The sequence below is a fragment of the Megalopta genalis genome, chromosome 11 (assembly GCF_051020955.1).
Source record: "Megalopta genalis isolate 19385.01 chromosome 11, iyMegGena1_principal, whole genome shotgun sequence".
NCBI lineage: Eukaryota > Metazoa > Arthropoda > Insecta > Hymenoptera > Halictidae > Megalopta > Megalopta genalis.
This window is the reverse complement of record NC_135023.1, coordinates 15,563,753-15,585,724: the sequence shown is the minus strand read 5'-3', so window position 1 is coordinate 15,585,724 and position 21,972 is coordinate 15,563,753.

The window sequence follows — 21,972 nt, the reverse complement described above, 5'->3', positions numbered from 1 at the left end:
CGCGCATTAGCAAAAATATGCTTAGATATTATGAATATGTTTTAAAATATATCCCGAAATCTTGCTAAGAAATATATATATAACCCCTTGAACCATTTTCGATCACAAACTGAAAACAACGTCTGCAATACGAAATTTATTTTCTTTACGTAAGCATGTGGATTCTTACGTAATGCGGAACGATACGATCCCGTGTTTGCATTGTAAGAATCTCGAGGTCTTTTATTCACTTAAGATAACAAACACGGCATGTTGATACGTTAGATGTTGTTCGACCCAGTGCCGGTATTTGAGCACCGCATTACGGAAACTACAGTTGGGCATTCAAGCAAATATATGTAGTGGTGCATTGCGTTGCGTATATCAATGCCTCTTCCTATTGTTCTTTTGATTAGAGTCACTAGAGAAAAGGGAAAGCCTAACCAGCGATTACTGGACGAATACTCAGCGATTAATCAACAAGTACAATTTATTGTAATTTAAGCGGAATCGATATATTCAAATTATACTGTAGGATTATTGACGTATGCTGTATTCAAAATGTCCCATCGATTACTATTTTATTTGAGAAAGATCGAATGAAACGTAACATCAAATAAAACATAACATAGCTATTAAACTGGAATTGTTCTCTTATAATTTATCTTCCGTTATATCGATTAACTTGATATATAGAGGGTGCTCTATTTACCTTGAATGTTTCAACACCGCATCGAGGAAGCCATAATGCTGATTACTTGCACCTAATATGGAAAGCGAAGATGAATAATAACTGTGCGTTAAAATCGTTCTCTGAATAGAGAGGTACTGATAATTTATTAAACTTTTAAGTATCGCGGGAGACCGAATTTATTTACCATTGCAGAAAGCCTATAATAGAAATAATAAATGAATAATGAAATCGATTACGTGTCTGCTTCATTTTTAATAATATTTATTCCACCCATTTTCGTGACGTCAAATTGACGAAGTATTTGGTCATTTATAGGTAATATGATCACTTTGATTATTTCGCTGACATAAGAAATGTTAGATTAATATTGCAAGGGCGAACTCCCAATTTATTTTCAACCACTACTGGTAACATCTCTATCAATAGATTGTAATAAAAAATAAGTTCATTATTTGTGACAAATATTATAATAAGAATCACTAAAAATCACTAAAAAAAAAATTACTAAGTATGTTATCGTTACTTTCATAAAATTATGGTTATGTAAAAGTATTAACCATATATCTTGATATTTCATGTTTGTAAAATAAAGTAAATTACAGTAATATATATACATATATATTATTATTATTATTTATATATATATTATATATATATATAATACATTTATATATATATATATATATATATATATATATATATATATATATATAATATAGTATATAATATACAGTAATTCCAGTATACTATAACACGAAGATTATGATGATTTTATTTAAATGGATAGTTTATAAAATCGTGAAAGAGCTACACAGAAGGTAGTATTCCTTCAATGAAGTAAAAGTCAAGCTGTGCAATATGTAGAAATATGTTTATTTGAACCAAAAAAGAACACATGGTATGTAATGCAAAACTACTAGCTTGCAGAAGGATATTCCAACAGAGACAAAGGAAGATGAAATGCATAGTATACCAATTGGTGTGGAATTAAGCAACGTAAAGGGTTTTCAAAAACCGGATTACCACGACGCACGAAGAGTGATACTGGAAAGCACTAACTGGGAGGTACTAATTAAACCGTGATGAGAGAAGCGGTTCGCGAGAGCAAAGGAAATCTACCCGTTACATTTTCTCGGATTTTATAGCGCACCGGGAAGATCAGCGGATTTCGTTCATTGTGTTGCAAGGAATTACAAATAAATGTATGTATTTTCATTTTAACAAATTCAAGAAATGTTGCTCGCACAGTATGCAGTCGTTTGTCGTCAATTTTATATGCAGGATTTTGGAAAATGCAGCGTCAATTTTTTTGACTGATTCGCTTAATCTTGGCTCAGCAGCAGTTATTCATCTTAAGCGGCGTGGAAAAAGAAAATTCATATAAGGTGAAAGTACCTATTTTGAAACACCGCTCAATTATGATCCCCTCGTGAAACAGTGCCACAAGCAATACAATAAAAAATAAATAGAACGTACGAAAGTGGATGTAAAAACTCTACCCACATTTTAGAATAATGTTCTTCATAAATCCACTCACACAAATAGCGTTAAGCAATAACATACTACCCTTATAAGCAAGAACATATTGTACCATATCGTGTACTTCAATCTTTCCATCATCCCGATTTATGGAACAGTTGAAATTTGTGGATCAATGGAAATGCCCGTTCAAAAATAAAAATTTTGAATATGGAACACGGGGACATTGCGCGAAACGGTGTTTCTTAACATGTACGTGCTCGTACTTATAACAATCCCACTTGTATTATTTTTTATTCGTATTGAACAAATATTTCAAAGTTCATTACATTTTCTAGAAACGTCAGTCTATCGAACAGTAATATAAATACTCAATAATAACGCTTTTCGGTTGCAATAAAATCCATGATAATCTCATCCCCCCTGAGAAGCGTTCCAAGTTAGGTACGTTTACCTTAAAACAGTAGCAAACTCAAGTAAGCTGTTTGATGGGTGATTCAACGAACACTCAAAACATGCTGCTATAATTTCACTGCGTATCTTTACGCGATTACTAATTAACATTGGTTATAGTCAGAGCTGTTCAGCAAGCCTCTCGGCGGGCAAGAACGCCCGCCGATGCCCGTGGGTATGGCTACGGGCAAGTGGCTTAGCGGAGTGGAGCATGTGGTTAGCGCCTACGTCGCTAGGACCAATGTATACCGATCGTCCGATGCTCATTCCATTTCGCTCAATCTCGACGTAACCCGCAGTCGATCTCTGTCACCGACTTCAGCCAATAACGACAATGCGTGTGACAAATACATGCAGCATAGCCCGCAAGGACGTGGCTCGCAACCAACTGTTCTGTTTAGGCTCAGAGCAGCAAACTCGCTACCCGTACGGGCATGAGTTGAACAGCTCGGCGTTATAACATAAAAATTAGAAACTGAAAGAAAAATGTAGATACTCTTGGTTTCGCAGTCTAGTCTAATTTTTTCTAGGTGAATTGTTTAATTTGCTTTCACCCTTTACGGTTCGTGAAACCATTTCATCCTGAACGGTATCAACTATTGCAAATTGAAAACTGATATATATTGGGTTGGCAACTAAGTAATTGCCGATTTGTTCAATAAAATAAAAAATTTTTTTTTACTTAGAATGAAGTTTAATCTGTAATGTATTTTCCATTTTGTTCGATGACCTTTTGCCATCTCTCTGACAACTTGAAAATTCCATGCTCGTAGAAAGTCTGATCCTTTTCGGCCAAAAACTGAGTTCAGTGAGATTTTACAACGTCATCATCATTAAAAGTTTTATCACGAAGGGAGTTGTCCAGGGATCGAAATAAGTGGTAATCCGATAGCGCGAGATCAGGGCTATATGGTGGGTGTAACATCAATTCCCAACCAATATCCATCAATTTTTGCCGAGTGGACAAATACATGTGCGGCCTAGCATTGTCCTGCTGGAAAATGACACCTTTACGATTGACCAATTCTGGTCGCTTTTCCTTGACCGCTGCATTCAATTTGTCCAGTTGTTAACATTCACGGATAATAAAAAATAACATAATAATAATAATAATAATAATTTCATAATATAACATTTACGGATATCATAAAAATGGGAGTGAGAGACATCTATAACTGAAATCAGCAATTACTTAGTTGCCAACCCAATACATAACATCAGAAAATTGTTGTTATTCAAGATGAGAAAGACATTGTAATATTGTATTATAGTGCAAGTTTTAGTGTAAGGATTTTTGAAAATACAGCGTCAATTTTTTTGACTGATTCGCTTAATCTTGGCTTAGCAGCAGTTATTCATCTTAAGCGGCGTGGAAAAAGAAAATTCATATAAGGTGAAAGTACCTATTTTGAAACACCGCTCAATTATGATCCCCTCGTGAAACAGTGCCCCACAAGCAATACAATAAAAAATAAATAGAACGTACGAAAGTGGATGTAAAAACTCTACCCACATTTTTGAATAATGTTCTTTATAAATCAACTCACACAAATAGTGTTAAGCAATAACATACTACCCTTATAAACAAGAACATATTGTACCATATCGTGTACTTTAATTTTTCTTCAGCTTTTATGTATTATACAAGACTTAATACGGGAGATATACCTTGATTATTTATTAATAAATGATAATATAACGTTATAAACATGGACGCTGTATAGATCAGATTGTTATCTCTTATCGTAATATATTTTTTAAGTAGAAAGTGGTCAGTTGCCATCTTTCAACCCTCGATGCCCAATAGAAAACATCGAAGTAAGCCATACCCGTCTCATAAGTAGAATTTCGTGCATTTTTTGGAAGTTTGGAACTCTATAAATATCGGAAACAACGAATCCCGATATCACAAACGATAAAGAGAATGGCGTGTACGGGCTTGAGAGTTTTGCTGTGTTGGGAACGGTTGTGTGAACGAAGTGCCCGATGCAAATACTTTCACATTCAACGATTTTCTATAGCCGAGGATTTTTCCCAAATCGTGCCGCGAGGATCGGTTCCTGGAAGACTCGGCCAACATAAAAGAGACGCGATAGCTTGTGGAGGATTTCGCAAGGTGGCAGGCTGTGCTCTCCACGAAGTATGACGATCCGTTAGACCTTACATTCGGCGCATTGGATTTTTATTGTCGAGCCTCTTGTGAACACCCCATTCTTGCAAGAATATACGCCGCCTTCGGGGAATTTATTAAAATCCTCAACTCGTGCATTTCCTCCGGTAGTAACTCTATCGTACAATAAACTTGCGGCCGGTCATATTGTCTCTAAAATTTTATTCAAGTTTCTCTTCGGACTCGTCGCATTTTTCACGTTTATTTTTAAGCTCGGTCAAACACGTGAACGTTAAAAATGCCCAAGGCGTGGACAACATTTTCGAATTAAATAATTGCTACCTTGGTATACGAGCGTAGCGAATGTTAGTTGTCTGCGATTCTTATCAATTGTATCTGTTATTAATCTGTAATTGTTAATCGTTACTCCCCGTAAGCACTTTTTAATTTCCTTAACCCTTTCGATACTACGAGCCACTATAGTGGCCCTCTATAAGATGCCATCGAGGTACTACGAGCCACTATAGTGGCTTTCCATAAGATGCCATCGAGATACTAAGAGCCACTATAGTGGCCTTCCATAAGATGCCATCGAGGTACTAAGGGCCACTATAGTGGCCTTCCATAAGATGCCACCCAGGTACTACAGGCCACTATCGTTTGTAGCGAATAAAGTCAGTGCTTACTGCAGAAAGCTAATTCACCTTATTTTTCTCTCAACAACGGATAAACAGATATGCCTTATTTTTTTCAATTTTGTTTAACTTCATTTGGATTAACCCTTTTGCTACGGGCGGGTTCTCCGCTGCGGTACCCCCGCAACGATCGGCGTCTTGTAGCGTGCAGCGATGTCGCAGCGCGCCGTCCAGCAGAAGTACCGCGGCGGAAAATCCGCCCGTAGCGAAAGGGTTAAGAGCAACATCAATGTTGCGACGGCAACACCGAAGGTCGAACGTCCCTGGCCATCCCTTGAGCAATTGAGCAGTATACCTGCGACAGAAAAAATGCATCCGAACGAAAGTACTCTTCGACCCGACGAACGGACAACACGTGCGACAGACTCATAAATTCCATATTTGACAAACGAAGAAATTACAAACCCGAACTTTCGAACAGTTTCCCACTCCTCATTTCAAGTTCCTTCCGACACACCCATCTCCAATCAAAAACGCTTCATTTCCTCCACCAAAACCCACCATCCACCAATCAACAGAAAACCGAGGTGACAAGAGGGAAGGCACCTAGAACGTAGGTAGAACTCGTAGAACTCCTAGAACGTATAGAACTCTGAGAACGCAGATAGAACGCACATCGAAACCACAAATAACGCATCGCTAACACCATAGCTGTATAGACTGTAATATTATTAAAGTGTACATAGAAGCAACCAGCGACTTCGTTTCAACTTAACTCCACGTGAAACAACGCGCATATACAATCAATATACGTAGTTATTGAGTGAGGAATATCTGTATGTTTTATACTGATAAAATTTCAGTTTGTCGAATATTCATAATAACGAATTCCATCATCTATCATTCTATCATGTTTGCATAAATTCGTTAATGTTGAATTCGCAGAAGTGTGTTTATATATAAAATCGAGCAGAGATATAACACAATTTTATTAATCAAAGTACATATTTCATTATATGTACATCTAATTTGATTGTAAATATACAATATGATACAAATTTTCATAATTTGTATGCTACTTCGAATACGATCAAATCCTGTCTAGAGAAAATGGCTTTCTATTCGACGTAAATTATCAGCACTTGCTTTCGAAGATTAAAAACTGCATAATGCTGTTCTTTTCGCGATAAGGTGTAACGAACACCATTTTAAACCACCGATGCAAAGAGAAGTTCTGTAGCAACGTAATAAATCATAAAAATTGTTCCGCAGAAAAAAGGATACAAAGAATAGCGTGACATAAACATATTTAGTTTTTCGCATTCTGGCGTGATAACAAGGCTCATATGCGGCTGTACACCTAGAATAATAATTATAGCGAAAATGGTTAAAAACCCTTAGAATGCAACATTCTAACGCGCAAACAGTGAAAAATGTTTTCATCGTGGAAGGAAGTCAAATAAAGTTACAAGCGTAGCGTGTAGACCAATTTTACATTTCTCGGCAACAATTTTTGCACACTGTAATTTAGATAATTTTTAAAATACCACTTCTTATAAATGTTTCCGATTACTCCTAAATGAATTAAAAATTTCGTGGAATGCATTCATTAAATTCGGACATGTTGAAATAGTTTTAGAAATATTTGCTGATGAAACTCCATTGGTAATGGTAATGGCAATGGTAATCGATTAATGTGCAGTACAATATTTTGTGTTCTTTCTATATTTCAATTATGAAAAAATTCTTACTTATATGAAAGTAATTTTTACTTATGTGAACGTATAATTTAAATATTTTAAGAAGTGCGATATAGGTAAAAAGATTATTTTATTTCTGGAAAACATAGTATACCATTTTAATAGGCACAATAATTGACACACTTACCCTACGAGTGATAGAATAGATTTTCGATTACGTATTGATTTACGTATATTATTAAACGTGAAACAACTTTTGCACGATGATCCGTTTCGAATTTATTTTTCCCACCCTTTCGCTAGCAAGAAACTCAGTTTTCAGCAATAAAAACAGAGTGGAAGTTACGGTACCGATAACCAGTTTGCCTGGCCACAAGGACGAAAAAAGTGAGTCAATAGAGGCACTAAATGCAGAGTGCATACATATAACAAAATCGAATTGGCTTTTTTCCCATTCCGTTGTAGAACACACAAGGATGAAGTTTTAAAACGCGTTAGGGGTGGAAGAGGGCGCGACACGAGCCACATACATGGGATTAAAAGAATTGATACACAGGTGTTCGGATGTGGTTTTAGCGAGACGCCCGGGAAGCATGAGATAGAAGTGATGAGGCGGAAAACTGCTTCACGTCTCTTTCCCTGTTTCTCTCGGTTCATTTCCGGGGGAAAAAGCAACGTGCAATAGTAGGGACGAGGAATAGGTAAAATCCAGCGACCGAAAAAGAATAGCTCGGACAATAAAAATGAAACGATACTAGTCGATAACTATTAGCGACGATTCCAGGAGCACGATCAAAAGACTATACGCCTATCATGCACCGATTAATGCTGATATAGAAATGATTTTTCTATTTCACCCTCGTTTTTCAAACCATCGCCACCGTTTCTTTATTTTTGATGAGCATTGTAATAGCATTTCTATAATATTTGACAACGTGTAAAATAAAATCGTATATTATTATTGTCATGTTTCACAATACCATTTGCTAGTATTCTTTCAGAAAAATCTCCGTGCACGCGTAACCAAAGCCCGCGGATCCTCCGTCTCCGAAGGAATTTTCAAGGACTCGCGACTCACACCCACGCAAGAACAATGCAAAACTGTTCCCCCTGCTTCCGGTCATTCTTCTCGTCGCTCCTCGCGTTCTTCCCGAATTTTTTTCTCGCCCACGTTATCCCCAGGTCCTTCGCAACCCACGTTTCTTTTCTCTCCGCGTTCCCTCCGTCTCTCGCGCTTTTCGTTTCCTGTAGCCCGCCCCCCGCGGGTCGAGTTCCCACCACCCGGCTTGTTCCGTTCGATGTCTTTTTTTGTGACGCCACCCTTCCGCATGCAAAGTTCATCCTTGTCTGGCTGGTTCTTGTCTCGCCAAACCGCCACCACTCCCGCGCCCAGCCACCGGCTCGAGTGTGTTGACTCAACGTGTCGGCGTGGAACACCCTGTTGCAAATAACGCCGCGACCTTCCTCGCCTTCGAGGCGAGACGAGAAAAGATATACGAGCGGCGCACACGCGTCTAAACGCGTTCCCACGTTCCCGCGTGCCCCTTCCCGTCACGGGGTCCCCGGGAACTTTCGGCTGAACCATGAACGCCGGATAACTACCGCCGTAACGTTTATAGCGTCTGAAACAAAGTGTTCCTATTAATCTCAATCTCTCAGGGAATTATACCGGGGTGTCTGCGAACTGCTTGCGCAACCGAACAGATGAACCAGCGCGGCATGGAGACCACGATCCATCGCAACTTCTTCGTTTCCGGACGAATTGATCGGATTTAGGGTCAATTTAAATTATGTAAAAAAAAGTACCCGAGATTTGTGAACAAAAACACAAGTTAGAGTAGAGGAACCAATTATTGAGCCCTGTTGGCGGACTTCGGGAGCTTTCGTTACTGTGAACGTGTCTAACAATTTAGTTGACGTTTCTTATGAATTTGACACTAAGTTCACGGAACCCGTCAAAATGACGGGTCAGCAATTTTTTAATTTACGATTATTTGGATTATAAAGATACGTTTATGAGTTACTCATTCAATGTACATGTTACTTGCGGTAAATATTAGAATGACACCATTTCTTTCTCTTATTATTTTCTCGCGTTGAAAGTAATGTAATATATTATGTAATAATAATATAATGTAATATAATGTAATATAATAATATAATATAATAATGTAATATAATATATTTATAATATAATAATATATAATATATAATATACTAATGTAATATATTATTATATTATTAAGTATTTAAATTTAATAACATTATTATAATAGTAGTATTTAATTTAATATTTAAATTCTTTAAATATTCTCACACTGTTTTGTATCCAATCTATTCATTTCTGCCATGAATGTATCAAATCTGCAGTCTATTTATTACAAAAAGATGTACGAACGGTAATAAAAAAAAGACTGTATTAGATGTTAGGTATACGAAAGATTGAGATCAGAATGGACGATTGCTGTAAGCTAATTTATAAAACCACGTTTTGACATTCTTAAAACAGCAATCTGTTCCTTTAAAGTGCTTCCTACCGTTTACGTTCATTTTTACAGTTGACAGTGATTTTTTTTTCCTAGTGTTGATATAAACAAGATTAGCAATTGTAACTTGGAAAGGGTACGTAAAGCAACGAACAAGAAGACAATTATAAAATCGGGTGACGTGACCAAGAACTTTCCTGGCAATTGATTTGTTCGTTACGCCGCCGCGCCATCTCTGGAACTCGTTGTTTCGCAGTAGTAATAGACTCGATGTAATCAGACCTGGCCGTTCGGGTAAGTGGGTAAGGATTAGTTGTCCGGTTAGCAGTAATGGACTTTCCATACTCAACCGGCGTAGTCAAGGAAATTAATGTCCGTTTTCTCGGGTAGAAGATGTTGCAAAAGCCCTGGAGATTCAACTGTCGCATACAAATTCCTCGAATTTCGACCCGCGACACTGTGCAACATTTTTCCGGATCTTAACGCTGCTTCTATGCTACGTTGCCTCGATGATTCTATGATTTCTTACGCTTCGACTAAGAAAATTATTCAATCATTCGTCGATATTCGTCAGAATATTGTTTTAACGATTCAGCTTTTCACAATAGTTAGAAATATCTTAACACTTGGACAGGGGGACTTGGATCCATTTGAACCCAGGATAGAAATATTGTTGTTCGATCATCTAACTTCTGACAATTAACTTAAGGTTTCATTAAGGTCTATAAAAGAATTAACATGCCTGGTACATTTTTCGTTTCAACAATTCCGTATAATTTGGAGGGAAATTATTGATAAACCGCTATTGAAACAAGCAATTACATTATCAAGATCTGCAATTCAATGATTACATTAACATATACTGGGATCCTTTATACAACTCTGTAATACCACGTCGGAAGCGTTGGTACTGTTTAGATCTGCTTGGCAAAACAGAATTATGTTTCTCGCCGCTGTGAGAGGCAATAGAAGGTATATACGTCATGTTTGTTGCGACAGCTTCCTCCACCATCCACAAAAACATTTCGAAGCGGGTCTGCGCACTGATCTACAGTCGGTCACATAAATATAGGAATACTCGAATAATTTTGATATATTATCCTTGTATTTCAGATGAATGTACAATTATATAGAAAAATTAGTTAAATTATGTTTAAGATACTCTGCAATGTATTCTTAAAAAAGACTTGTTTCTTAATAATTATTATGCAGCAGCGATCGTAAGAAATACCACATTTTCTATCAAGTATTGAGTCACTTTATTTGTTCAAGTTATAAAATAAAAATAACACCTTTCGAACAGTTATTCAATATCATGTTGGATATCCATCATTTTTAAGAACCTGTAAAACGATTTGTAAAATAATTACGAATTACTTTGTTTTGTAAATAATTTCTGCTAATTTTGTACATTGAACCTAAGTTAATCAATATGTCGATAAATGTTGGATTTTGGACTTACACACTCTTTCCAGCAATAAATTCAGCTTTTATACACCAAGAAATTCAAAGCGATGTTCAAATCTCGATGAAGAAGCAATACAGAAAAAATTAATTAAATCGGCGTATGACCCACTCCATACCCTACAACTTTCGTTTGAAACATTTTCCTAGAGAAGAAACGGTTTCCGTTTAATTAAAGTGCAACAGATATAATAGTACTATCAGCAACATTTCATCAATTTATAAGCACTGTATTTTCATTAAATCCAAGTTATTCAATTTACTCAATACCTGAAATATGAATCCGCATAGGAAAGTGCAATCAACTTCTGCCCCACAGCTTGCAAAGTTCAACCGGTCCGTCATGAAAGATGGTGTTCCTAAAGGATCGGCTGGCGATCGCAAAGTTTTAATTGCAGTACGTCTCCGTCAGCGTAAAGGTAACGATAAATAGGAACAGGTCAACCAACGCATAATAGCTTGCCGGGACGTGTTTCCTTAAGCGTTCACGGTCCCGAATGCAAGCAGACAAATGTCTACAACCGTAAAATGTTCCCCGTTGCAACGGTTCCCACCAGAGATGAATCCCCGAAGCACTGCCGCACACACATATGACGAAGCGCAAGCGAATTTCGCGCGCGAGTCGCCGAAAGAATTAACAACATGAATCATCCGAACGAGCTAATAGAACGCGCCGGGAACGGGTATAAATCGGGGTGGGACAAAAAACCGGAAAAACCAGAAGAGAAGATCCAGAAGATTTCGGAAGGATTTAAAATTTTCAGCTGCGAGGAATCAGCGGCGATCATCCTGAGGAATATCTTCCGAAACTCTGTTGACACTTTGGCTGTGGCAGCCAAGTTATATATGGACCATGCTGATCTTTGATCGGATATAGCAACATCGAACAAGGCAATCAAAGGAGCTACACATCTAATTTCATGAAGTACGATATCAATACCGTATGGAGATTCCAGAAAATTGAGAACAACACGTATTATGCAGTGATGGAATCACAAGTTAAACTTTGAGAGATCAGCCAAACTGTGTAACAGCTCGGAAGACTTCTTCCATGGCACAATAGGAAATTCTTTCAACAGACAAAATCAAGTAAGTCTAAATAGGATCCAGATTGGTCCATGAATAGACAAGAATTGCTTCCATTAATTGCAAGCTATAGAGACCAACTAGAAATTTCATTCTTTCTTTAATAATTTCAATAAAATGGAGGCAACGCATCGACGCTTTTGAATCTTTTTTAATCTTTGCAATGATTTAACTCTTAAATGCATATTGTTGCCAATTGTCTACATTCCAGTTCCACTTAATTTTATTCAAAAACCTGAGTATGTGCGTTTCCGAACACACGTTGATAACAATAGACGATAGACCATGTGTGAAATAAAAGACTTGACATTACTTTTGGCGAGTAAGTTATATGTTTTTTGACATTTTAATGTGGTAGGTGATAATCTTCAATGTGTTACTTGGAGAGATATTTTCTTTTTTCGAGTTTCCTATGAAGGAGTGATTTATCTAATTGCTTTGTGTCACGACAAAAATCGCAATTGCTTTGCTGCATTTCGTTTATAAATAATGTGAAAATTCCTATACTAATAGATAATATAAATACATGACCATTTGTTTCTGTCTACAATAATTTTAGTAATAAACGCATATTGTTGCCAAAAGTCTGCATACAACTTCTTTTCAAAATAAATACTCAATATTATTACCTAGATGTTTTTATTTATGTTTTACGTAACCTATGACTACATTCCTATAAAAAACGATTTTTTAAAATTCAAAACAAAAAACCATGCATTTAAGGGTTAACTTTCATTTACCCATTTTGGTCGGAAATGTGTACAATCCGCAATCTAGCCATGAATTGCTTCTTAGGAAAACTCTTCCAACAACCTCTAGCTCTTGAACATATACTGGTTTTCTGTATAGAAACCACAGCCTCGCGAAATCAGCGCGACCTCCTCGAATCACTGAAGCAATAGGTCCTTCCGTAATACAAAGAATGTTGAGAATCTTCACGATCATCGAGCGGCCTCACGAATCACTCCTTTCCAGGTGTGACATCAGTTCTGGGACACCTTCTGCACAGTTCCGAAGATGTGTGGCGACGCTGGTATTCAATTAGATTGTTGTCTCACCTTGGAGAGCAGTATCCTTTAGAGTTTAGAGGATGTAGACACCGCCCACCGTGTCTCAGAAGAAGCATGGCTTAGAGTGTAGGTGATCGGTAGCCTTAGGCCCGACCCGGTCCTCAATAGTATACAGTAGAACCTCGATTATCCGGTTCTCCGACATCAGAATTCTCTATTGATCAAATACATTTCGCATCGGATGAACCGAATATTCTGGTAAATGTTCAAATTTAGATGTTTAAATTAAATTAACACGTTCCGTGCCGAGCTTTTTCACTCGAATCTTCACACTTTGATATTTTACTGAAACTTGATGTATTACGTGCAATTATTAATTCTCGTACGCATAAGAACGTAACAAAAACTTATCAACGCCCATTCTTGCGGTGGAAATTGATTCTTCGGTTCTAAATTTCTTGTAAACAATTTGTTCAGTTCACTAAGTAAACATGCAAGCGTGTACCATCGATGGTACACGTGGCACGGAACGTGTTAATAGATTTTAAATTTAATTATGATGTTTAAATTTAAAACTGTGTTAACGTGAATGAAGATATATTTAATTATAACAAAAATGATTGATACATGCTATACACGAGGAAATCTCTAACAGGTGTAACATATGTTTCTTCATTACCAATTATCGACGACACACATAATATCACATAGATCATATACTCTTGCATACTTCCAACCTCATATCCACGCATGCATTACATTCGCACTGCTGCCGTTCTCATAGTAATTCACACTGATACAATGAAAACACCTCTCGTAAATCTAGACAGAACATATGCAAAACGATTTACCGTAGATTTTACTGTAGAAATCAATGTAGATGAAATGTGGCATTGCAAGTAAATAACCGTTCTATCGTCCGAGCATTCCAGTTTCTACTGTACTGTCTTTTTGGTCCGAGGCTCTCGTACGAACATGCATGTCAGATATTGGTTCCACGGCAGAGAACCGACCAGGGATTTAGGATGGCTGTTGCTAAACTCGGTGCATTATATCGCTGACTCCAACAATTCCAGCTTCATTTTCCTTAACTAAACTGCTTCGTGGTTGCAGGATTTTTTGGGGTTGCGGTGTGGCAGTCAGCGTGTTAACAAATGTCCGCGTGGAACCCGGTCCACCCTCTCCCTTCATCTCCGCTTCCGTCTCCCTCGGTTTCGCGGAAGACGACGTAATAACGCACTCGTGTTTGCAAATGTATTCAGAGACGAGGGCGCACTCGTCGACGCGATGGAGACGGAGAGAAGAAGCGGCCGGGCATTATGTTTATCTCGACAGCATGCGCGGCCACGTGCAAAAACCCCCAAGAAAAGTCCTCCAGATTGATCTGCCGCCCGCCCACTCCTCGCAGACTTGTCTCGGCGAAAGCAGCCGTACTATGACCTGATTTTGTCGCTCGAACAGCTCGGCTCTGCTCAATCAAAAATAATTTCGCCAGAGACGAGTGACTCGTTAGCGATCCGGCGGATTGTTGCCGGGAACTGCGCGGTGCTCGGTCGTTCTCGTTGTGATTCATCGAACCTGGCGTGTGCACACATTCCTTTCTCGATTCATTAATTTCTGCGGTGCCGGCGTACGAAAATTACCGGCTCAAGGGCTTCTTTGGGTACAGTGCGGCGTACAAGTTTAACGTTGCATCTGTTTCCGAATGTTTCTGCCATTTTATCCAGAGTACTTAACGATTATTCTCACCTTGTGAAAGGACGTGGTGCACAATGACTTTCAGCAAAAATGACATTCACACTAGTTGAAGAACGGCGGAGTTGTTTTTGATGCAGATGAAGTTAATTATTGTGAGACGATTTGGTGAAATGACTGTTCACTTGACCAAAATCAGAAAAATCGATTTTTGATATAGTTATTATAGAGTACAGTTTGATGTAATTATTCTAGAATATCTATCTATTCTTTAAAAAGTTTCAAGTAATTTTTATGGTTTTTTTTATTTGTAGACTGTGGATGTTATACATTTATGACACAAATAAATACTTGCAATTTAAAATAGTAGAAAAATTGGAAGAATTAAGAAGTGCCATTATATTATTTTTCATCTGTTATAATTATTACAGTAAAAAAGTTCAATATATTATTTTCAATCTATTAAAATAATCGCAAAAAGACAGAACATGCTATCTGTTTCTTGCAATTGATGCAGACAATTTTTATTTTGCAAAAGTTACTTCTTGCTTTCTAATCACTAGTTGCTATAGGGTTTTTTATTAATTTTTTGTTTTTCATTTTTCTCATTGACAGAATAAATACTGTATGCTTACATTGATATTTGCAGTCGCTAAGTTTTAATTCCTGTCTTATCGTAAAGAAGTGCAATGCATGATATTTGTCCACTTTGTATTTTCGTGTATAAGTATACTAGTATACATCAGATATATTTTTATTATCTCACGCAGTTATACGTACTTATCACACATAAATATTTCCTCTTTCCTCTTATCAGTATTTTCGCGAATCTTTCATTCCTTGCGTCCTCGCTGGTTGAGTTCCCTTCTGGGAGTGTGTCGTTACATTCGTTTAAGTATGTTTGAACTCTTACACGGAATGGTTTCCTCACTCGTACCTTTTTCAACGCGTATTTTATCGCCGCGGAAACGTATGAAAAGAAAAATGCCGGATCATTCCGTAACGCCGTTTCCTCGCGATAACTTTTCGAGTAAAATATCAGTACTTAGATTCATTTTTACACCTTCAGTCTCTCAGGAAATTGATGGATTCCATCCTCGGAAAAGTTTTGGCGGTTTGACTTGAAAAGTTCACTGGCCGCTGACTTTCTGTTAAATGTGCAATCGTTGTTAAATTTGCATCGCAAGCAGCCCAGAATAGTTAACGCTAGCTACGTGATTTGAAACAATTAAATATTTCTGCTGTTTCATAAGAAACTCGCATGGTAATCATAATTCTGTTTTTTTCACACAACGCATTTACATTTACAACGAATTTACATGTTAGTTATATTATGTTATTATGTTATATTATATTATGTTATTGTATATAGTTATATTATGTTATGTTATTGTATATATTATATTATGTTATTGTATATATTATGTTATGTACTATAATACTTGTAGAGCAAAATACTACAAATCGTAATTTCCTACTAAACAATTAATTAAACCGCAAAATTCTTGTATCTTCAATACATTTTGTTATATTTATTATGATCGAGAGAATTTTTATACTTAAATGGTGCAAAACATTTTGAAAACAATAGTCAGAACATTAACAGTTTATGATGAACATAAATGTTAATAATAATTCGAACAAATTGATGACATTGATTATGAAATTAAATATATCAAGGTATTATGTTGTATATTGTTATTGATAAATATTAAATTATATTTCGAAAAGACTGTATTTCACTTGAAAATTATTATAAGTTACATATCGTGCTTCGATTATTCTTTCTCCACGATTTGTAAATGAGCTAACCTAACAAGACACTTATTTTTGCAAAATAACGTTCACTGTTATAGGGGATATTCCTCAGCTAACCTAACAACAGACTTATTTTTGCAAAATAACGTTTACTGTTACAGGAAATATTCCTCAGCTAACCTAACAACAGACTTATTTTTGCAAAATAACGTTCACTGTTATAGGGGATATTCCTCAGCTAACCTAACAACAGACTTATTTTTGCAAAATAACGTTTACTGTTACAGGAAATATTCCTCAGCTAACCTAACAACAGACTTATTTTTGCAAAATAACGTTCACTGTTATAGGGGATATTCCTCAGCTAACCTAACAACAGACTTATTTTTGCAAAATAACGTTCACTGTTATAGGGGATATTCCTCAGCTAACCTAACAACAGACTTATTTTTGCAAAATAACGTTTACTATTACAGGGAATATTCCTCAGACGATAATATTACTTAAGATCTGGAAGAATTCCAATATTCGGCAAGTTTTTCATAATTACTGCACATAAATTAAACCACCCTATTTCATTTTTAAAGTTTCACGGTATGCGCCATTTACCACGTGAAGAGTTATCGGCGCTCTTGCGGTTGACTGATCGGCTACTAATTCTTAAATTTTACACTAAGAATGGAATAATTTGTACCATAAGGTCGGCGATATTCTATCGATTTACGAGTCGGTAGAACTGATTAACGGTCCAATTATACGTGGATTACTTGCGTCATTAATTCGAAAGACGGGCAGACGATGAAAATAAGTAAAGAATAAAATTTTTAACGGATGGAGATGTCCCACGAACTTTGAGAACTGCTATCATAATTAAAACTCTTTGTATTAAAACGATCCTACGTCCTGCAACGGCATTTCCATATTTCCTTCACCTGGTTTTCTTCAATGCGACATTACCTTTCCTCTCAACCTGAAATTATCATGGTTTTCAAAGAATCCCTTTTGACCTAGCGAGACAATATAGCTCTATATTTCTTCAGCGAGCGGTGTGCACCTAATTAAAAGTCACGTCCAGTTCCGAGCCGACCTACGAAGTGATAGGACGTGTTTAGAAATATCGGTGATATCCGCGAGCGCAATACACAGTGCGAGTGTGATCAAAGCAAGTGAGAGAGTGTGAGTAAGAACAAAGTAGCGGTGGTAATCACACGACATCCTCAAGAAATCAAAACAAGTACGAGATTTCTGGTTACAGGAATCTGTCGATAACTGCTCAAAAAGATAAATTAAAACTGGCAATGGAACGGAATCCAAAACATCTTATGCAAACGCCATTAAACAGGAGAATACGGTAAGCAAAGACCAAGCCATCATCTTACAATCAGAGTTGTGCTAATTCGATTAGATTGTAATTCGATTAAGTAATTTAATTACGTTTCTTTGAATTCCTTTGTGATTCAACTACATTGTTATTCAATTACGTAATGAAAAAACCTTTTAGTTAATGCAATTAATAATAATTATAATCACGAGTGTAATTGAAATGTAATGTATTTGACATACAATGTAATTGAAATACATTTTTATTCAATTACATTGTAATTCAAACGATTCAGTTAATGCAATTACTAATTATTTTAATCACGAGTGCAATTTGAAATAGAATGTAATTCAAACACAATGTACTTGAAATATAATGTATTCGAAATACAATGTAATTGAAATACATTTTTATGTTTTTTATTTAAATGAAAAATGTAATTAGTATTTGCAAATCAAATATTAATTTAATTTGTTATTTGTTATTTTTGACAGTAACGCCAGCGTTTACCAAGTTCATCGAATATCAGAAACAGTTGCAAGCCTGATATCAAAATTAATACAATACTAATATCGTATTATCAAACTACTGTCAATGTAATTCTAGTCATTACAAATCCGGAATTTTCCAATCTGAGCGTCAATTAGAGAGAGAGAGGGAGAGAGAGAGAGAGAGAGAGAGAGAGAGAGAGAATTTAAATATAAGGGAGAATATATATATATAAATCCAGACGACACAAAAAGAATTTCAGGCTCTTTTATGGTAACTTTCGAGAACATCGTGTATAGAATATTCGCTACCACAGGCAAATTCGAATGCTATACATGTAAACAGGGAGGACACATTGCCAAGCAATGCCCATACAATGCAGAAACAAACATTCAGACTAACACAACTCGAAATCCTCGCGCATCTAGTGCAGAGATAGTTTCGGCAACATACAGGGAAGGTACAACGGAAACAGAAACAGATATAGAAGTTTCTAACATAAACGAAATAACAAATGAAAGACCCCACTCTCACAGTCATCAGACGAAATTCAAACTAATCTCGTAAAACTAACTCTGGTCGTGGATTCAAAATTTTCTCCTCAAAAAGGATGAAAACACTAACCCATTCAATAGAAAACAAAAACGTCCAACTGCACTCTCAGCGACGAATAAAACAATAGACGAATTATTGCATCCAGCTAAAACCAATATTGAAAACAAAGCCAGAGAATTACATACAGTAGGTTATCCACGATTCGAATGTTTTGTAGAAACAATACACTGTGATCATACCGAGTGAGATAAAGGACTAACGTGACGAACAATAATTGTAGTCGATAGAATTGTTCAATTACAGGCTTGAAATATTATCTCCTCGCATTACAATAATTAATAATAACTGTTCCCTTTTCGCCGTACTCCTTTGTTATAAGGATAATCGTTCGGTCTTCGTTTCCACTATAGGATGTTTTGGCTTTTAGCGCGCGCGCGGTGGAAAAAAGGGAAGTGTAATTAATGAATTTCGCGATGAACATTTTTCCCGCGGGTCGGTGGAAAAACCACCTGTAATTTCACGTGAAAAGAATTACATACAACGCAGTTAATTTAACGTTGCACTTTATGAAGCCGCGTTTATGCTCTATCCCAAGTTTTGCGCCGAGATGGAATACTAAAGTTTCGTTAGGTTAGTCATACCTCGCGAAGGAAAATTCCATTATAAAGTAAACTAGTAATTTTTATCTAAAGCCGACTACTTAACTTCTGGCCACTTGAAAATTCAACATTTTATACCCCTAACAACGCAGTCAGATTGTTATTTTCGAAGTTGCGTCTGCAGCAAATAAAAAGGATAGTAGCACAAACGTGTTCGTTATTTTATTTCCTCTGTATCGTCGAATTGATATATGTTGAATCATGCAAACTGCAATTAGAATCGCGAAATAATAAATAACTACGAATAATGCATAATTCACAATGTTCACGTATTTCATGGATTTTTGTATGTGCGATCGTGACACAGTATAATAGGAGGGTAAACAAAATACACGAACACTCAGAAAATATATTGCAACACGAAATAACTGTTCTTATAAATATAAATACGATTGATGAATAATAAAGACAGTTCGATTCTCCGTATGGCTCGCTCACTCTCTCCCGCCAAACGGAGAGCGATTAACGGGTCGTTTTTGACCAAGCATATTTTCAATTGTCACCTAATTACTCAATTTACAGAAATTGAGAGAGATAAATTACTGTTACACCAGAAAAACAGCAGAAGACTAATGAATCTACAAGAAAGATCTCCAAAAATAAATTCTAAAAAATCAGCAAATAAAGCTGCGAAATATTGGAACCATCGTCAAGGTTGCGTATAGTTATTAAAACGGTCCGTCGTCCAAGGATTAAAGCAGACAAATTACTCGTAAAGAGACAGCAGCTCATTATGCAAAATAATAATTGCTTCCATTAATTGCAGGTGTTCGATAAAAGAGCCCAGATCCCTGAAAAGAACGAGCCAAATCCAGCGGCACGAATAAAATCCGGAAAACTATTCGCGTAATTACGAATTAGCCATTTCGTGTCTATCGATCAAAGAATCGTATCGTCGGCGTGCGTGTGCGCGCGCGCGCGCTCTCGCACCCACTTCTTCCCGGCAATCGGAACTGCTGGGAGGGCCGTTAAAAAGATACAAATGAGAAGCGGGGGCGTAATTGGCGGTGTAGCTCTAGAATTTTTCCTGATCGGTTCTCCGGGCTACCGTGGCGAAGCCGTTCGAGGGAACGATATTTCAGCGGTATCGAGTGGCCCGTCGGTTCATTCGCAGTTTCCGGTGTAAGCGCGGGTCCGCGAGCTATTCGACTGGTATGGAGATATCGAACCATTGCGAGGGTGGGATCGAATGCGCGCCGGTGCCCGGCCGTGTGCAGTTGACGTAACCTGCTTCGCAGATAAACCTTTGTAACGTTTTAATGGCTCGGCTCTGACATTCGACGGGAGGAAAAGCACGGAGGTGCTCCCGCGGCTCCTTTTTCCGCGTTTTTTCACCGCCTAGCCGCAGACTTCAATGCCGTTTAGCGTGAATTAAATTTCTGAGGTGTCACATTTCGTAAATCCTTTGTAGACACTTATCGATAAACCCTCGAAGATTCAAAATCAAAATAGTTATTTTAAATAATTATATCTGTGCCTGCAAGGAAGAACGCCGCAAGTATTAGTAGTGCAATTCTCATTATTCTCATTATATTATGCAATTCTCACGCTCAACCCTCAACAAAATTAAGTATTAGTAGTGCTTAATTTTGTTGAGGGTTGAGCGTGAGAATTGCATAATTTTCACGATGTTCTTCCTGATAAATCCGTAAATTTTACATGCTACACTTCCATTGTATTTTCGCAATTTTCAATGTTTTTCACACATTTTCGATGATCTAGTGACACAATGTTTCCAACAACAGACCGTGAATATTCATTTTCCTGTAAATTCAGTGCACACAATTTCAGATAACAAATTTTTTTTCGTAACAAATTTTTGTTACAAATAATCCAAGTCATTTCGATTCTATTTAACATTAATATACAAGGTGTCCACAAACTTGTACAACATGACACCGAGGTCAAATATATGAACTCGTTATCTATAATAGTCATCGTTCATATAAACTTGTGTCCAATAATGTTTTATTGAAAAGATATAAGCGTTCAATATGAAATTTTCAAACATTTGTTATAGCTGCTACAATAAACCATAAATATCCTCAAAAGCTTATATATTTCCAATAAAGCATTTTCGGACATCAATTTATATGAATTTTTCTCATCTATTTGATCTCCGTCACGCAGTACAAGTTTGGTCGCAACTTTCCTAAACACCCTGTATATTTTTGACTTGATAATATTATAGCCGGTGCCGAGACGAATTTTATACTGTATTATGATTTATGATTATATGACTACATTATTTATGACTATATTATGAGCTTAGCCTTATGTCAACGCTGAAATAATTTTAGACACGATAAGCGGGTTCGCAGATTGCGAGTAAAACCGGATTGTCGTAGTAATGAGGGCGGCCGGTTCGCCTACACTTCTCTGCAAACCCCACCTGTGCG